The sequence below is a fragment of the Pleurodeles waltl genome, chromosome 3_1 (assembly GCF_031143425.1).
Source record: "Pleurodeles waltl isolate 20211129_DDA chromosome 3_1, aPleWal1.hap1.20221129, whole genome shotgun sequence".
Lineage (NCBI taxonomy): Eukaryota > Metazoa > Chordata > Amphibia > Caudata > Salamandridae > Pleurodeles > Pleurodeles waltl.
Genome location: NC_090440.1, coordinates 1,452,615,209 through 1,452,630,096, shown reverse-complemented (window position 1 = coordinate 1,452,630,096; position 14,888 = coordinate 1,452,615,209). Strand labels below are relative to the sequence as shown.

Below are 14,888 nucleotides of genomic sequence, written 5' to 3'. Positions count from 1 at the left end.
GCAACAGTAAAAAAGCAACAATTGGCAAAGCCAAAATAACTGATGTTTACTCTGGCAAAGCCAATATAATGGATGTTTATATGGTGTACAGATCGGGTGTGCGCACTCCTTACTAACATCAAGGGGATTGTATTAAGCCTTTGACACAAGCATCTGAAAAATAGAAGCTACAGAACAAAACTAATCTGGATTTTCTGTTTCATCTATTTATCAAATGCTTTTATTAGCAGTTGCTTGTCAACCACCTAGTAAGGTCAAACTATTTCAATATTTCGATTTTTAACTGCATCCACTTGTTACAGTAACAAAATATTTGTCCTCTAGTAGGTAGCGCCCCCTATTGTTCTGGCAAGACATCGCACCACAACCAAAAAGGAAGCATGGTCAGAAAAAAGAGGGTGGATAGGCCCTGGCATGCCACCTAAAGAAGGGTGAGGTCCTCCTTGCTAATAAATGAAGGATTAGACATGAAAGTTATTGAACACCTTCCAAAGAGACTGGGGTTAGAACCACGCAAAACAAGGGCCCCTCATCCCAAGGTACTAATTATTGTTCATGTACTTACAGAAGGTAGTGTGTATTTTTGGGTACTCTTTCCTCTTATTTCCCTTGCAAACGTTGTTTCCTTGTGTTGGACAATACATTAGGAAGTGGAAGATAAGAGACAGACATCCGTTTAGAGAAAATCACCCACCCTCTCCTGGCTCATTGCTTCCTAGAAGTTGTGTTGTAGTTAAGTGGAGAGCTGCTCCATCTTTTGTGCCTTTGTTTTAGGTTTATCCGGACAGGAGACCCCCCTTCTCTACCGCGCCTTCTTGCTGAAGACAGTCTAGAGTTGGAAGGAATGTGCAAAATACAGGTACTGCTTCAAACTGGTCCCAGAGCTGGACTACTGGAATAAACAAACTAGTTCTGAAAAGGGGGTGTACGTACGAGGCAGAAACTACCAGTAACTGTGCCAATATTTGAAAACTGAGAAACTCTTCTGTACTCCAGAGTTGGGGTTCACTGGTTGTCAACTGCTCTTTACAAATTCAGCAACTTTCTACAGCCTGGAGCCAGCCTTGCAGGCACGGTGTGTCTGACTGCCAAGAAGGGGTGCTGGAGGTACTCTTGCACAAAGATTACAAGAAGCATTGACAGTGAGGCCGCAGTTTTATAGATGTAATCCGATGCACATAAGACTCCGGAAAATTAGGACCCCTTTTAATGAATGGCTGGCTGGTTGGCTGCAATCCTGGATATGTAATTGCAGGTTAGCTTTCTCTGTTGTGAATTTTTATTAGCTTGTTTTTTTCCCTTCACTTTGTAAGTATGGCAAATTTTGTACTATTATACGGATTGTCTTCTTTTTTCATATTTTTTGTACTGAAATGGATAACGATATTTCGTATTTTTGCTGATACTTTCCTAATAAATAAAAAGACAGGGAGAACTTTGAAGCCGCCCAATACGTCCCAGGAAAGCATCTGCCCGCCAGGCCATTTGGTGAGACCTTGAGACCAAGGTGCCCTGTGACATGACCACAAATAAAAGCACTCCAATAGTAAGGGTACTCATGGAAATCGCGACTGTATCATGGGTTTTTCGCTAAGACAACACAGTGCCTTTGACTAGTTGATACTCAAGTAATCATGACTGTATTCAGCAGTTTCATTTGAAGAAACAAAGCGCTGCAAGAGGCTTTGGTGCTAGGATCCGGTGGGCCACTGCAGATGCAATAACTTCAGCAGTTACTTCTGGATCAAAGTTACGACCTGTGGAAGGCGCTCTGCTTTGTTTAAATTTTGGGTTTGTGATTTGGCTCAATTAAGAGCAAGGGGGGCACGGTATAACTTCACTGATGCCAATACTGCCAGTCCTATCAAGAATGGTGGTATGTGCCAGTCATGAAGTAGCAAGCCTTAGATTGTGTCAATTGGCCTGTGGCAGAGTCAGCTGAGCCTGCTCGGTGATCTGTATGTACCACCAGGAGCAGGTCATGCCCTTGAACCTGCTAGTGAACTCAGACCCAGACTGCAAAAGACTGAACAAAGAGAAAAGTACTGTTAGCACGAGACACCACAGAAGGAACTGTTACAGGGACTACTCTTACTGCACCTAACCACAATCTAGATGTCTACGGAAGACTAGACAAAGCATTACTCAACAGTTTTCCCAGGATGGCTTGTGCCCTGGCAATTGCATTGTTAACCAAGTTCTAATAATTTGTCCTCTTATATTTATGCTTAGCATTACACTAGGAGTTAGAAGGAAAGGTAAACTAGACTTTGGTTTTGGACAGCTCAGTTTGGCAACAGAGAGGGGCATGTACTAAAAGAATGATTGATAGAATCTTAGCCTGGTTACCACTGTGTCCCTGGGACTCCTGAAAAGTTTAATCACTTTGTTATCGTTTTAAGAGTACTTTAACCCCTCCACACTGTTCTGCCCCCATAAAATGCTCTAGTTATTAAAGAGGAATTCGGAGCAGCATACCTTCAACTGAAAGCAATCCACATGAAACTTGTAATCAGGTGCAAACACAGTTTGCACACAATTTCAAAGTTGACACGCCACTCAGAATGATAGAAGAGACAGAGTACACCATAATGAGTATTTCACTCACTACGTATTGCTTTTACCTTCATTGTCCACTTACGAATGGCACTTCAAATGCTGCTTCTTCTTATGAATTCTGGTTTGCTATCAGCCCCCCCTCCCCCTTCACCAGTGTAACTCCCCACTCCATGTCAGTATAAGAATATCTTTGAGCTGTAGTAAATGAATGTGGATTGTCAGATTAACATTTCTGTCTCAACAAGGTAAACAAACATAATCGGTGGCAATTCAATTTACTTTTTTTTTAGCACAGTCCTTGACGATTGCTTTTGTCTAAAGAAAATCTTCTATTACAACGCAGGCTGTATGGCCTGAGATCTTATTACGTCACTTCTTTCTTTCTCAGCTGTTGAATCTACAGGGTCTGCCTGCCTCTCACAACTTAAAAGGTCTTAAGACAAAGTTATCTTGCTAGATAAGGAAATTGAAACAAATATATATATGCTATGAGATCAGAGGTCTCTCTACATGACTAGCTGTCTTGACCAAAGACGTAATTTTATTGTTTAGCTTCTGTTTCCTCATTTCTTTCACAGAAATGATTTAATATATAAGAACAGTTGCTCCATCTGCAGTGAATGAGGATTGTGACTATCAATGTACTAGTATTTGGCCTTGCAGATTTCCTCTATCTTTCACAGAGAGTCTGTTTCAAGACTATCTCATTGTTCCATTTCAAAAGTGAGTGTCCGCTAACACCTTTTTGACTAGTGTTGAAATTATGTGTATATGTAGTACAGTAAGCTGGACTAACCAATAAAGCAGGAAGAGCCAGCTGGCTCCTTAATTATTACGAGCTCCAGAACTCAAGGCATAAAACATGGAAGACAAACTCCATAAATGTTGGTGCTTTAAAAACATTTAACATAATACACAGAATTATTCCAGAGGGTGGCCATCTTTCATCCAATAGGGTTGAATCCTAAGCAACAAGGGTGCTCCTACAATTAGAGCCAATCTAATGCTGCAATTGTGACTTAACTGGTGCTGGTTAACTTGCAGAACAGGTCTTAGAACTTTACAGGAAGTATAATTTTTTTAACAACTTTAATATTTTCATTCCAGAAATATGTAACATTTCACAAATGTCCTCATTACATCCATGTGATTGCGTATCATGTCAAACTCAACTTATACATGAAAGCCATTATAAGTATTTGTGTCTTCGTACTAGAAAGGACCTTATGTTCCTATGGGAAATTAATGGAAATGAAAATTCATAACTCATGGGATGTTCACAGCCATGAAAGTAGCATCCTGATTTTACTTCGATTGTTGGCTTCAGGTATTCCACATGATTAGGGGAAGAACTTATTGCCACAATGCAGAGGAGGGGGGCAACCCACCACTGAGTATTATCTTTTGACATTTGTACGGAACGAAGTTCACTTTTTATTTCTCAAATAGGCTTGGCCAATTTCCTACGGTTACTTTATTTCCACTGCACAGATATGCCAAATTTTAAACCAAGACCAACTCATTGTTGGGAGGTGAGGGACTCTGCATCTATCGATAAACTGCTTGGGAGTAGCAAGTGCAAGACCAGTCTACTCATCACCGAAGATAGAGGTTTTAAGAAATTGGGTTACTGGTTGAGGGGGGTGAAACCCTTCTCAAGCAGCAATCACAATTCTTCTCAGGGCGAAGTCACAAGACAACCCTAAATGAACCAGTGCTCAAACCTCTGGTAGCTTGGCACAGAGCAATCAGGCTTACCTTAGAGTCAATGTGTAAAGTATTTGTGCAACACTTCAAACATTAATAAAGTGAAAACACCACAAAAAAGGATCCCAAACAGAGTTAGAAAAATAGAGCTTTCTTTAATAAGTAAATAAAGACCAAATGACAAAAATCCAATGAGTAGAATCAAGCAGTTTCAATTTTACAGGTTTAAGTAAAAATAGTACCAAAAACTGGATTTCTTGTTTTACCAAACCAGGACAAGTTCAAGCTGACTACAATGGAGAGTGGGCCATCCACGGGGATCCAGTTAGGTCTACTGAACAAAGTACTTTCAATCTTGGTTTGCAGAGCATTAACAGGACCTGTGACAAAGATGCATTATGAAGCTGAAGCGATGAGTTGGTTCTGAGATGCGGCAAGGCTGTGGTGTGAGATTCTGCAGCATTGAAGAGCCAACCACTGATGGATTGCAATGCAAATTCTAGAATCAGGGATGAGTCGCACAGTCTGGGCAATGTGTTGGTTCTAAGGAGCTATGAGGCTGCAAAGCAGAGTCTGACGTTGTTGTCGTGGCTAATGCCACCGAGGGATGTGAGGGCCTGTGCTGAAGATGCTTTGTGCAGCTATGTTTCTGAAGGAGATGCGTGCTGTAGCAGCAATGCAGGCCTTTGCTACTGGTCTAATCAATGCAGCAGCAGGGATGCATCAGTTCTGGTCAAAGTTGCGCCGCACGGCAGAGGAGATATGTTAGTTCCTCTGGATCCACAGAGGCTGGCAAAGCACCTTAAGCACACTTCTAAAGGTCCAGGAAAGGTTGGTGGGGCACCACTTGGCACAGTAAACTCGAAAATAGCAAAGACCAGGTGCAAGTGAAGGGTTGTTGGCGCTTTCTGTCCCTGAAGTTCAAATCAGTGGGCCAGCCAACTAGCCCTTGGAGTCACTCTGGGGTTCTGGGTTGAAAAGATGCAGGTCCACTCCTTCTCACCCAGGCAGTGGGCAGCAGGTCAGCACAATGGTGCAGCACCACATCATGGCAGTAGTTCAGCAGAGTGGCAGTCCTTCAGCAGTCCTTCCTGGCAGAGTATTCACTATAACAGAAGTATACTGAACAGTTGGTGTCTGAGGTCCAGTATTTATACACAGTTGTGCCTTTGAAGTGAGTGAGAAACTTCTAGAAGTTTCCCTGTGAAGTCCCTAGGCACCCTGCCTTCCCTGTCCCTGCTCCAGCTTAACTCCAAGGGGTATGCAGCCCTTTGTGTGGAGGCATGACAGAGCCTATTCAGGAGTAAATAGGGCTGTGCCCAGCTCAACCCTCCCTTCCTGCCAGTGCCAGTGAAGGCCCATCCAGACACACCTAAGGTCCCTATTGTGTGTGGCTATTTAGGGGGAAATACACAAAGCTCAACTGCCAGCTACACCCAGTCATGCGACCAAGGTACAGACTACAGGCAGTATACGGCTAAGGCAGGAAAATGCCACCTTTCTAAAAGGTGGCATTTTCAGAATGACAGTCCAACATAATCATAAGTTAGGACTTTAGGTTGTAATTTCAGAGACACCAAACATGAACTGGTTATCGCTTCCCATTTGAAATTACACATACAAAATCCAATAAGGCAACTCCAATGTTATCCTATGGTAGATAGGCCTTGCAGTAGTGAAGAACAAGCTACTTACCACCAGTAACACCTTATCTGGTAGAACAATATCTAGGTGCAGGTTCCTTGCCTTTGAATTTCCCCCAGGCACCAGACAGGATCTAGTCATGCTTTTGTCAGGTGGCATAGATTGGCTCAGTGTCCATCTTTGGCTTTGTCCGTGCCAGATATGGCACCCCGATTCCTATATAGGCACCACCCTGGCGCGCTGAAGTCAGTTTCTTTTCACAACTTTCCACGCCAGAAGCACAGAGGCATAAAGAAACGGACTACTGGTGCGTCAAAACTAAGGCCCTTAAAGGGAAGCCCCTGCCCCTAGAAATCAGTTCGCAGAGTGGGGAGGATGGGTGGGGCTGTAGATATTTTCACTTGATAAGGCATTTCCAAAGGTTAAGTAACTTGTTCATCTGATAGACACTTCTAGTTGCAGATTCTTTATCTTTGAATCGACACCCCAACAATACCATCCTCGGAGGTGGGTCTGCAAACCAAGTTCATAGTAGAAATTCCTAGAGGACTGAATGGCCTGTCCCAACAGACCTGACTATCTAGGCAGCAGTGTTTGGTAAACATGTGCAAAGATGCCCACGTTGCCGCCTGGCAGATGTCCAGGACTGAACTCTGCGTGCTAACACAGAGGTTGCAGCTGTAGCTGGGGTAAAATGTGTATGCAAACCCTCAGGGGGTTGCATTTTTTACCAGTGCATTGCAGATCTTAATGGAGATGATCCGCTTCTGCACTCCCCAACCTTTCTTTGCACCCACGCAACCTACAAACAGTTGGTCATCCACCCAGAACTCTTTTGTACGATCAAGGTAGAACAAAACTCTCTCTTTGGGTCCAGGCAGTGGAGTCTCTCCTCTTTCTTTGAAGGATACTAGGAGTGCTTGAAAGGGTATAACCACTTTTGGCAGAAAGGAGGCACTAGTGCAAAATAATAGGGAGCCTTAGACTTAAAGAGAGATGGGTGATCAGACAGCCTCAAAAAAAGCAGAAACAGCAGACAAATAACCTTTAAGCGTGTCCATAGCAGGGCCCTGCTGGGCCAGGGAAAGGATAAACAACAGGACCTCACTGAGAGGGAAACAAAGGGGATCAACAGACTTGTCTGTGCACCATGCCACTATTTCTTCCAATGACCGGCGTATACCATTTAGGCGGAGGAACGCCTGCTGCCAAGATTACGCAACTGACTCAGGGAGGAAGGTCAAAAGCTGTCAACTGTTGCCGCTCAATCTCCACGCAAGAAGGAGGGGAATAGACAGATTCAGGTGCAGAACCATCCCCTGCTGCTGCAACACAAGATCCTTCAAGAAGGGCAGTCTGATCAAAGTATCAATGGACATGCCCAGCCCCTCAGGATACCAGACTCCCTTTGCCCAGTCAGGAGCAACAAGGATTACTTGGGTCCAGTTGTTCTTAATTTTCTTGAGAACTCTGGGTAGAAGTAGTATGGGCGCAAAGGCGTACATGAGGCCTAAGTACCACTCAAGATTAAAAGTGTCTCCGAGCAACTGCGTCCTTGGAACCTCCAACGCACAAAACTGCTGATATTACACGTACTCTGCGAAGGCGAACAGCTCTAACTAAGGCTATCCCCACTTCTGAAAGAGACCTTGCAACAGCTCTGGATGGAGATGCCATACGTTATCTGCTAGGCATTCTCGGTTGAGTTTGCCCACTCTGGTGTTCAGGGATCCCACCAGATGTTGAACCACCAGGGATATGCCCTGCTGTTCCAGTCATGCCCAGAGGTGCACAGCCTCTTGACAAAGGGTCCACAAACTCACCTCACCCTGCTTGTTGCAGTACCACATGGCAGAGGTGTTGCCCCTTAACACCCTTTCCCCTGAGAGAGGCAGGAAATGCTTTCAATGCTAGCCAGATCGCTTGGGGCTCCAACAGATTGATGTGGAGTTCGGATTCTGTAGGGGACCAGATGCTTCTGATCTCTGCCTCTCCCAGATGACGGCACCATCACAGGGATGATGCATTTGTCACTACTGTCAGATCTGGTTGGGGGAAGGGAGAGTGATCTCTCTCTGAACCAATTGTGGTCCGTTACCCTCACTGCAGATCTTTCACAGTTCCCTCCGAGATCTGGACCTTGTCAGAGAGATTTCCCTGATGCTGCATTCACTGGATCTTCAGGTCCTACTGCAGAGCCCAATTATGCCATCTGGTATGTGTCACCAGCAGGATGCATGAGGCCCAGCAGCCTCAGAGTCATTCTCACTGATATCCAGGATAGAGGCTGAAACATTGGTATTATAGCCTGAGTAACCTGAACTCATGCTCCGGAGGATACGTCAGAAAATGCACTGTGTCCAGAACAGCTCAGATGAAAGAGAGTGTCTGAAAGGGAGCCAGGTAGGACTTGAGCACATTTATAGCTAACCTTAGCGTATGCAGAAGGTCCGTCGTAGTCTGGAGGTGGGAGACAGAAGCCTGTGGTGAGTTTGCCTTCAATAGCCAGTTGTCAAGATAGGGGAAGACTGAAACCATTGAGCTCCGCATCACCATGGTGAACACCGGAGGGGTGCTGGTAAGGCTAAAGGGGAGCACAGTGAACTTGAAGTGCTTGCAGCCTACAGTGAACCACAAGTAACTTTGTGGCATACAGGATGGGGATAAGAAAATAAGCATCCTGCAGGTTCAATGCTACCATCCAGTCTCCTGAGTCTAGGGCAGATAGGACCTGAACCAAAGTGAGCATCTTGAACTTCTTCTTGAGGAAGAGATTGAGGGACCAAAGGTCTAAGATAATGCAGTCACTTGCTCTTTTTGGGAACCAGAAAGTAGCAGGGAATAGCAATGACTACTTACTTATGGCTCCCTTGGCCAAGAGAGAGACGTAACTTCCTCACAGAGAAGGGATGAGTGATCCTCCGTCATCCAATCGTAGGATGGTGGCATGGATGGAGGGGTAGTCTCAAAGGGCAGGGATTATCTGCAAAACCCCCCGTCTGATGTGATGGGGTCAACACGTTCATGGTGGGGAAGAGTGAGGCTAGGAAGGCTTAGCTGCAGGGGCGGTATTGGGGGGGGTGGGGTTGGGGCAGACAGTGCAGACCCCTAGCCACCTGACCCACAAGGTCTGCGGATCCTGGGCCCTCAGATGCTGGACAGCATGCATGGCATGGTGACAGGACACAAATGGATGCAGTTGGAGGACCCTTCCGTAGCCACGAAATGGGTGAAAGGCAGACTGAGGAACGGGGGCCTCCGCGAGGCCCAAGGATCTTGCCGTAGGCCGCGAATCCTTAAAGCATGTGAGTGTTGAGTCTGACTCGTCTTTGAAGATCTGAGTACCATCAAAGGGCATGTCTTTCAAGGAAGCTTGGACATCCCCTGAAAAGCTAGACGTCCTGAACCAGGTGTGGTGCCGTCAATTAAACTTCTCTGCCCAGTGAGTTGGTTGTGTTCAGTCGCAATGGATTGTTAACTTTGCTGCCTCCTCCGGGATCTGAGGCAGCACTTGTGCAACTGTATCCCACAGCTTATGGGGATAATGACTCAAAAGGCAGGCGCTGTTCACGGACTGCAATGCAAGGCTGGCAGAAGAAAACATCTTCTTCCCAGGTGCGTCTAAACTTTTGGATTCCCTATCCAGTGGAGATGAAGGGAACGCGACCTGGGAGGTACAGGCTTGGACCACCAAGCTCTCTGGGGTGGCATATGTCATCAAGAAACGTGGGTCCCCTGGTGCAGGGCAATGACAGAGGGCAACTGTCCTGTACACAGGAGCCATTGTGCTGAGTTTGGACACAGTACCCAGTAGGACATCTGTGAGGGCCTCATTAAACGGGAGCAGGGGTTTTGAGGTGGAAGCTACCGGATGCAGCACCTCTGTCAAGAGATTAGTCTTGAATGCCACTGAAGGTGGTTGAAGTTCCAGGACCTTAGCCGCTCTTCTACCCCCCCCCCCAGCATAAGATGCTGCCTCTTCTGTATTCCCGTAGGGAGAGAAAGCATGCCAATATCTGGAGAGTTATCCAGTCTGCTAGCCTCACTCAAGTCCTCACTCCAGTCTACAGTTTCATGGGGCTGGTATTCTGAAGGGTCCAGGGACCCCTCCCATTAATCCCTGAGGCCTAACTCATTATAAAAGGGCTCAGGATCTGATCTAGGAGGCAAGTCTCGTGCCAGCATCGTACAATGCCCATCTGGCTCCGTGTCAAATTCTGGGATCACAATAAGGATGGTGCCGTCCATGGGCACAGGTGGTGCCAGGAGCATCGCCATCAGGACCAGTATCATGAAAGGTCGGGTGGTAAGACCGATGCCAGTCCAGATACAGGACTGGATCCTTGGATGACGCTTATCGCTGAGGCCGAAGCCACAGGCACAGAACCCAAAAGGCCCCCTTCTGACTCCGCAGGGCCCAAAGCTGTGTTGGGCTGCTTAAAAACAAGGCGCATGGCCTCGTAAAACTCTGTGTTGGGCAGGGTTGCGCTGGCTTCCGGAAACTCAGGCAGGTGCGGAGTCAGCCTACAACTTCCACGCTCTCTCGTCTTGTCGACCTACAGATGAGGAGAAGCAGAAGAACGCCTCAACTTCTTGGACGACTTCTTATGACTTGACTTATCTGATCGCCTCGAGGACTTGGAGTGGGACAATGATGATAGAAGACTCCGCAACCAATCCCGGGACCTTCCTCTTAACTGATATCTTGACTTGCATAAAGTCGAGCGTCAGGCCTCCATCAGCTTAAGGGATCGCTTCCCCAAAGCCTTCTGATGCATGGCCCGACCCTCAGAGCACTACTTCAGGTCATGGTCGTGCTCCGGGCACCAAAGATACACAAGGTGCAGATCTGTCATGGACATCACCCCTATGATAGGATTCAAAGGCCTTGAAGCTGGTCTTTCTGGATGACATCCCTGAGCACCTGGAGTAGAACACTTTAAAAAACCTCGGTGAAAAAGTGACCGAGGGGTAGCTCTCCTCGGATTAATGCTTGATGGTGCAGAAAAAAAAGATCAGATGTCAGCATGCCAGGGTGACTGCAACATCATACCTAGCGTGTACGACGCCGACAACAGACGCGGAACCGATCAGTGCCAAGATATCTCTAACCTTTTTCATCTATACCATCTTTAAAAATGGTGACCTGTAACTGTGGAATATCAGTATCATAAACTGAGGCGAGATTTAGGCGAGGCTCACCCCAAGATATGGGATTTCTGACTGGGCTTCACTGAAAGCCTGTTTTCATAGTACTTCGATGCTCTCATCTTATTGTGACACTACTCCCATTCCCTTGGACTTCTGAATTACTTTAAAACCAGACACTGTGGAAAATCTCTGCAATTCTGATATGGAACGATATGACTGAGTCAGCAAGAACGCATACAGTATGTCATCAGCAAGTAAGTCTGTTTTAATCTGTTTTTGGGGTAGGTACCCACTGCTATGATTATTTTAAATTTTGTGTTAAGAGGTTCCATTGAGCAGCAAGGGCAAGTAACAGCCTTGACAAAAGGCTTGGTCATCGGAGATTGAAGCTTCAATTGCATTTAAGTTCAAATAAAGTTGACTCAGGCCTGATTTGTCCATGCTATAGGAAGCTCCAACCATCTCTATCAAATGTATTCTGTGCATCTAGCAAGTAAAGGAGAACCTGAACATGGTCACTGGTGGATTTATCACTCACACTGAAAGCCAACTTGAAACTATCTCCCGGTTGATACTCCGCGCTTCGATGCCCCAGGGCCGGAATGCGCTCTACAAATACCTCCATACATACAGAAATAAAAACTGCTTGGTTCAAGGAGTCTAAGACTGTCCATATTTCTCTGCATGTATTGGGGAGTATTTTTTAACATATTAGTTTAATGGTTGAATGGACTGGTAGGACTCATGCAGTTAGGGTACTTACCCGGTTCTGGTAAGAAAGTCAATAATTACCCAGTAGGTCATGTGACTCCAGTGGGTCTTAGTGCAACCACTTCATAGAATTAATTAAATATGTTTGTCATATGAGGTGTTAAATGTTGCAAACAGCTTTCTAGAAAGGGGACTATAACCCAGGCCAAGGGCTTTATTGTTTGGAAAGAATTTAATAGCATTATCAACTTTATTTTACGAAATGGAGTGAAGTATTCCTTTCTATCTATTCCATGGGATAGTGGAAAAATCTGAGTCTACTAGATCAGCACGTTGTAGGTCTGGATCCAAGGATACAGCCTGGTAGAGATATCAGTAGAAACGTGAGACGGCATCTATGATGCTTCTGAGATTTGAATACATCTTCTAGCGTCCTGAATTGATTTTGTATAGCTGTGGGGTTTAGCCTGTAAAATGTTGTAGGTTAGCAGTCAGTTTGTTTCATCCTCTATTTCGAAGTAGTAATGCTCAGTACCTAGTAATTTGTGTGTTGCTTCCTTCATGAGGAGAGCTTGCAGTTCTCCACTGGCCTTCCAGTGCTTTCAATAAATCATTCAATAACATGTGCACATGTTAATTTTGTAGACTAGAGATTTCTGCCTCAAGTTCAGTCCATCTCATTTTCGCTAGCTTTATAAACATAGTTGTGTGTCTTATCAGCTCCCCCTCATTACTGCTTTGGCTGAATTCCATTACAGTTGCCTAGGAGACTTCCTTCAAGACTTTTTTCAGAAATATAATTTCTAAAAGCCTTGCCTAGGGTCACTGTCTAATCTCTTTTTGGTGGAAGGCAAGGGGCTGAGTGAATGGGCAAGGCATGTATGGGGCTACAGAGCCTAAACTGCAAATGTTGAGTTGTTTGCCTCTGATGTGCCAGGATGCATCTTACTGTAACAATGTAAACTGGGCCAAGTACAACCCGTTCAGCACTTTATTCTAAGTGGGAGCAAAGGCAAGCAGTTACAGGCTTCTTATGGAAGTAGTGCAGGGGCCTCAAGCTCAGCACTCAAAAAAGGTATAGCAAATGACTGTCCAGCCCAGAGCCTGACTTTCAAGATGAAAGGTATTTTAACACACAGTAGCACTAGTACTACAACACATGATGAAACTTAGGATAATGATGCTAGTGCAGGTTAGTGCCTCGTTCTTCTATTGATCCTGGTCCTCTCTCTCCCATTGTCTAGTTAGAATGTGATTATGGACAGGTTCCAATTACCCCAGCACTCTTGTGATAATGTGCAGTCTTTTTAAGCCAGTTGACTGGTTCTGATCCAATGAGCCTCTTCTGGTCTGTGAATGGGTCAGTACATCTTGGGGGGCCTTCCAGGTCCCTCTGATGCTCAATCGCTCACCCTCTTCAGGGCCGCGCATGTCCTTGCAGTGCAGTTTCTCTTAGCTTCATCAGGCATGTCTGGAATTGGGTACCTATGCTGGGCAGAGTTCTGGATCTTTATACGTGCTGTATCTTCTCACAGTTGTCCCAGTTGGTTTTCAGTGCAGCCTTGCTTGTGCTATTTGGGTACAAGCTGATGCGTCCATGGCTAGGCTCGACCAGATGGTGAAGCCTCCTCACACACCCTTACTAGATGAATAGTAAACCATGGCTTCAGGCACTCTTGAGGATGCACAAACCCTCTGGCTTATACCGATGACAGATGCAGGGGCTCCAAGCCATGGGGCAGTTTTATAATTTAGGTGCAGAATCTCAGATTGAAACACAACTTCACAGATTAGGTTCAGGTGAAGCTGCAATTTCACAGATCGAGCTCAGTGGCTGATGTCACGCCACAGCTTCTGGATTCCTGCCAGAAAAAGCAGTGAGGGGTCTTAGGACCACCATAACCAGGGCACACAGATTGCTCCCCACAGCCCTCTACCTCTGCAGTGGGGCCACATTGCACATTGCTCCTGCTAGAGTGTCACTCATTCTGCAGGGTTGGCAGGCTCTATCAGCACGCAGGCTGACTTTAAGGAGGTTTGGGTGCAAGTGATTGTCCCCTCATCTGGCTATCAGACCAACACCACCTCTAGTTGCGCCGCAGTCTCTGAGGACTGTGCAGATCACTCCCTTCATTGGTTATGGAGAACTTGGTACTGCAACAAGTGGGTCACTGGATTACACTTATATATAGTAAAAGTAGACAGGAACTATCAGTATTTTCAGAACCAGTTTGCAGTGGTTCTCCTTTCAAGTGTTCTCTGCAGGCTGGTTTCCAGCTACAGCCTTTGAACAAAGTAACGTTCCTCACAGCAGGGTAGTCTCCAGCCAGGAGTTCCCAAAACAAAGCACAAAGAAGTGTAAGCTTTCTGCACCTGGTTGCCATCAGCCACAATAAAGAATGATCAGGGGAAAAACTAAATGATAGCCTCAGCGACCAAGCCTCTTTCTCATTGAACAACAAAGACTGCAGTCCCACCGTTCACCTCCACCAAATGGCAGTGCTTTAGAAAGACAAATCAGTAGCGATTTTCATCAAAATACCTAATCAAATTTCTAAAAGAGCCTCATCTCATCTCCCCCATTTCACTTTCTAGGCTTTCTCCCTCCAGCTTCAGGAATGTCAGCAATACACTTCCACTGTTTAGGAAAATAAATTCACCTTTATCTTGTATAAAAGGCCTTACCTGATGTACCCAAAATGGATGTCAAGCGCTGCCATTCCTACGGTTAACTAAGACATACAATTCATGCACCATATTTACATGCACTAACATGCATATCACCCACTTGGGATGCTTGGCTAGGATTTGGGTTAAGGCTGAAAGGCAGAACTTTACTTGAGAGGACAAGCAGGCCTGTACTCCAGTGGAATAGCTAAAAAGGTCTGATCACAACTTTGGATTAAAAAGCATGGTATGCCTCCACCACCGCTCTACGTACTAAATCCATGAAATGAACAGCAGTCCAGTGTGTGTACAGTGAGAGCATTCTTGGGGCATCCCTCAAGGTCACAGGACCAGGACCTGACTCAAGTCAAAGGATAGACTGAGGTCTCCTGTGCACACACCAGATTAGATTCTCTAGGACTAAAATCAAAATCCTGAATCCCAGATAC

General features: G+C 45.6%; 1 protein-coding gene across 1 annotated transcript in view; it reads right to left on the bottom strand.

The window, feature by feature from the left end:
- SORL1 (sortilin related receptor 1) overlaps window positions 1-14,888 on the bottom strand; it is a 669,532-nt gene that overhangs the window by 89,539 nt on the left and 565,105 nt on the right. The gene's annotated exons all lie outside the window — the stretch shown is intronic.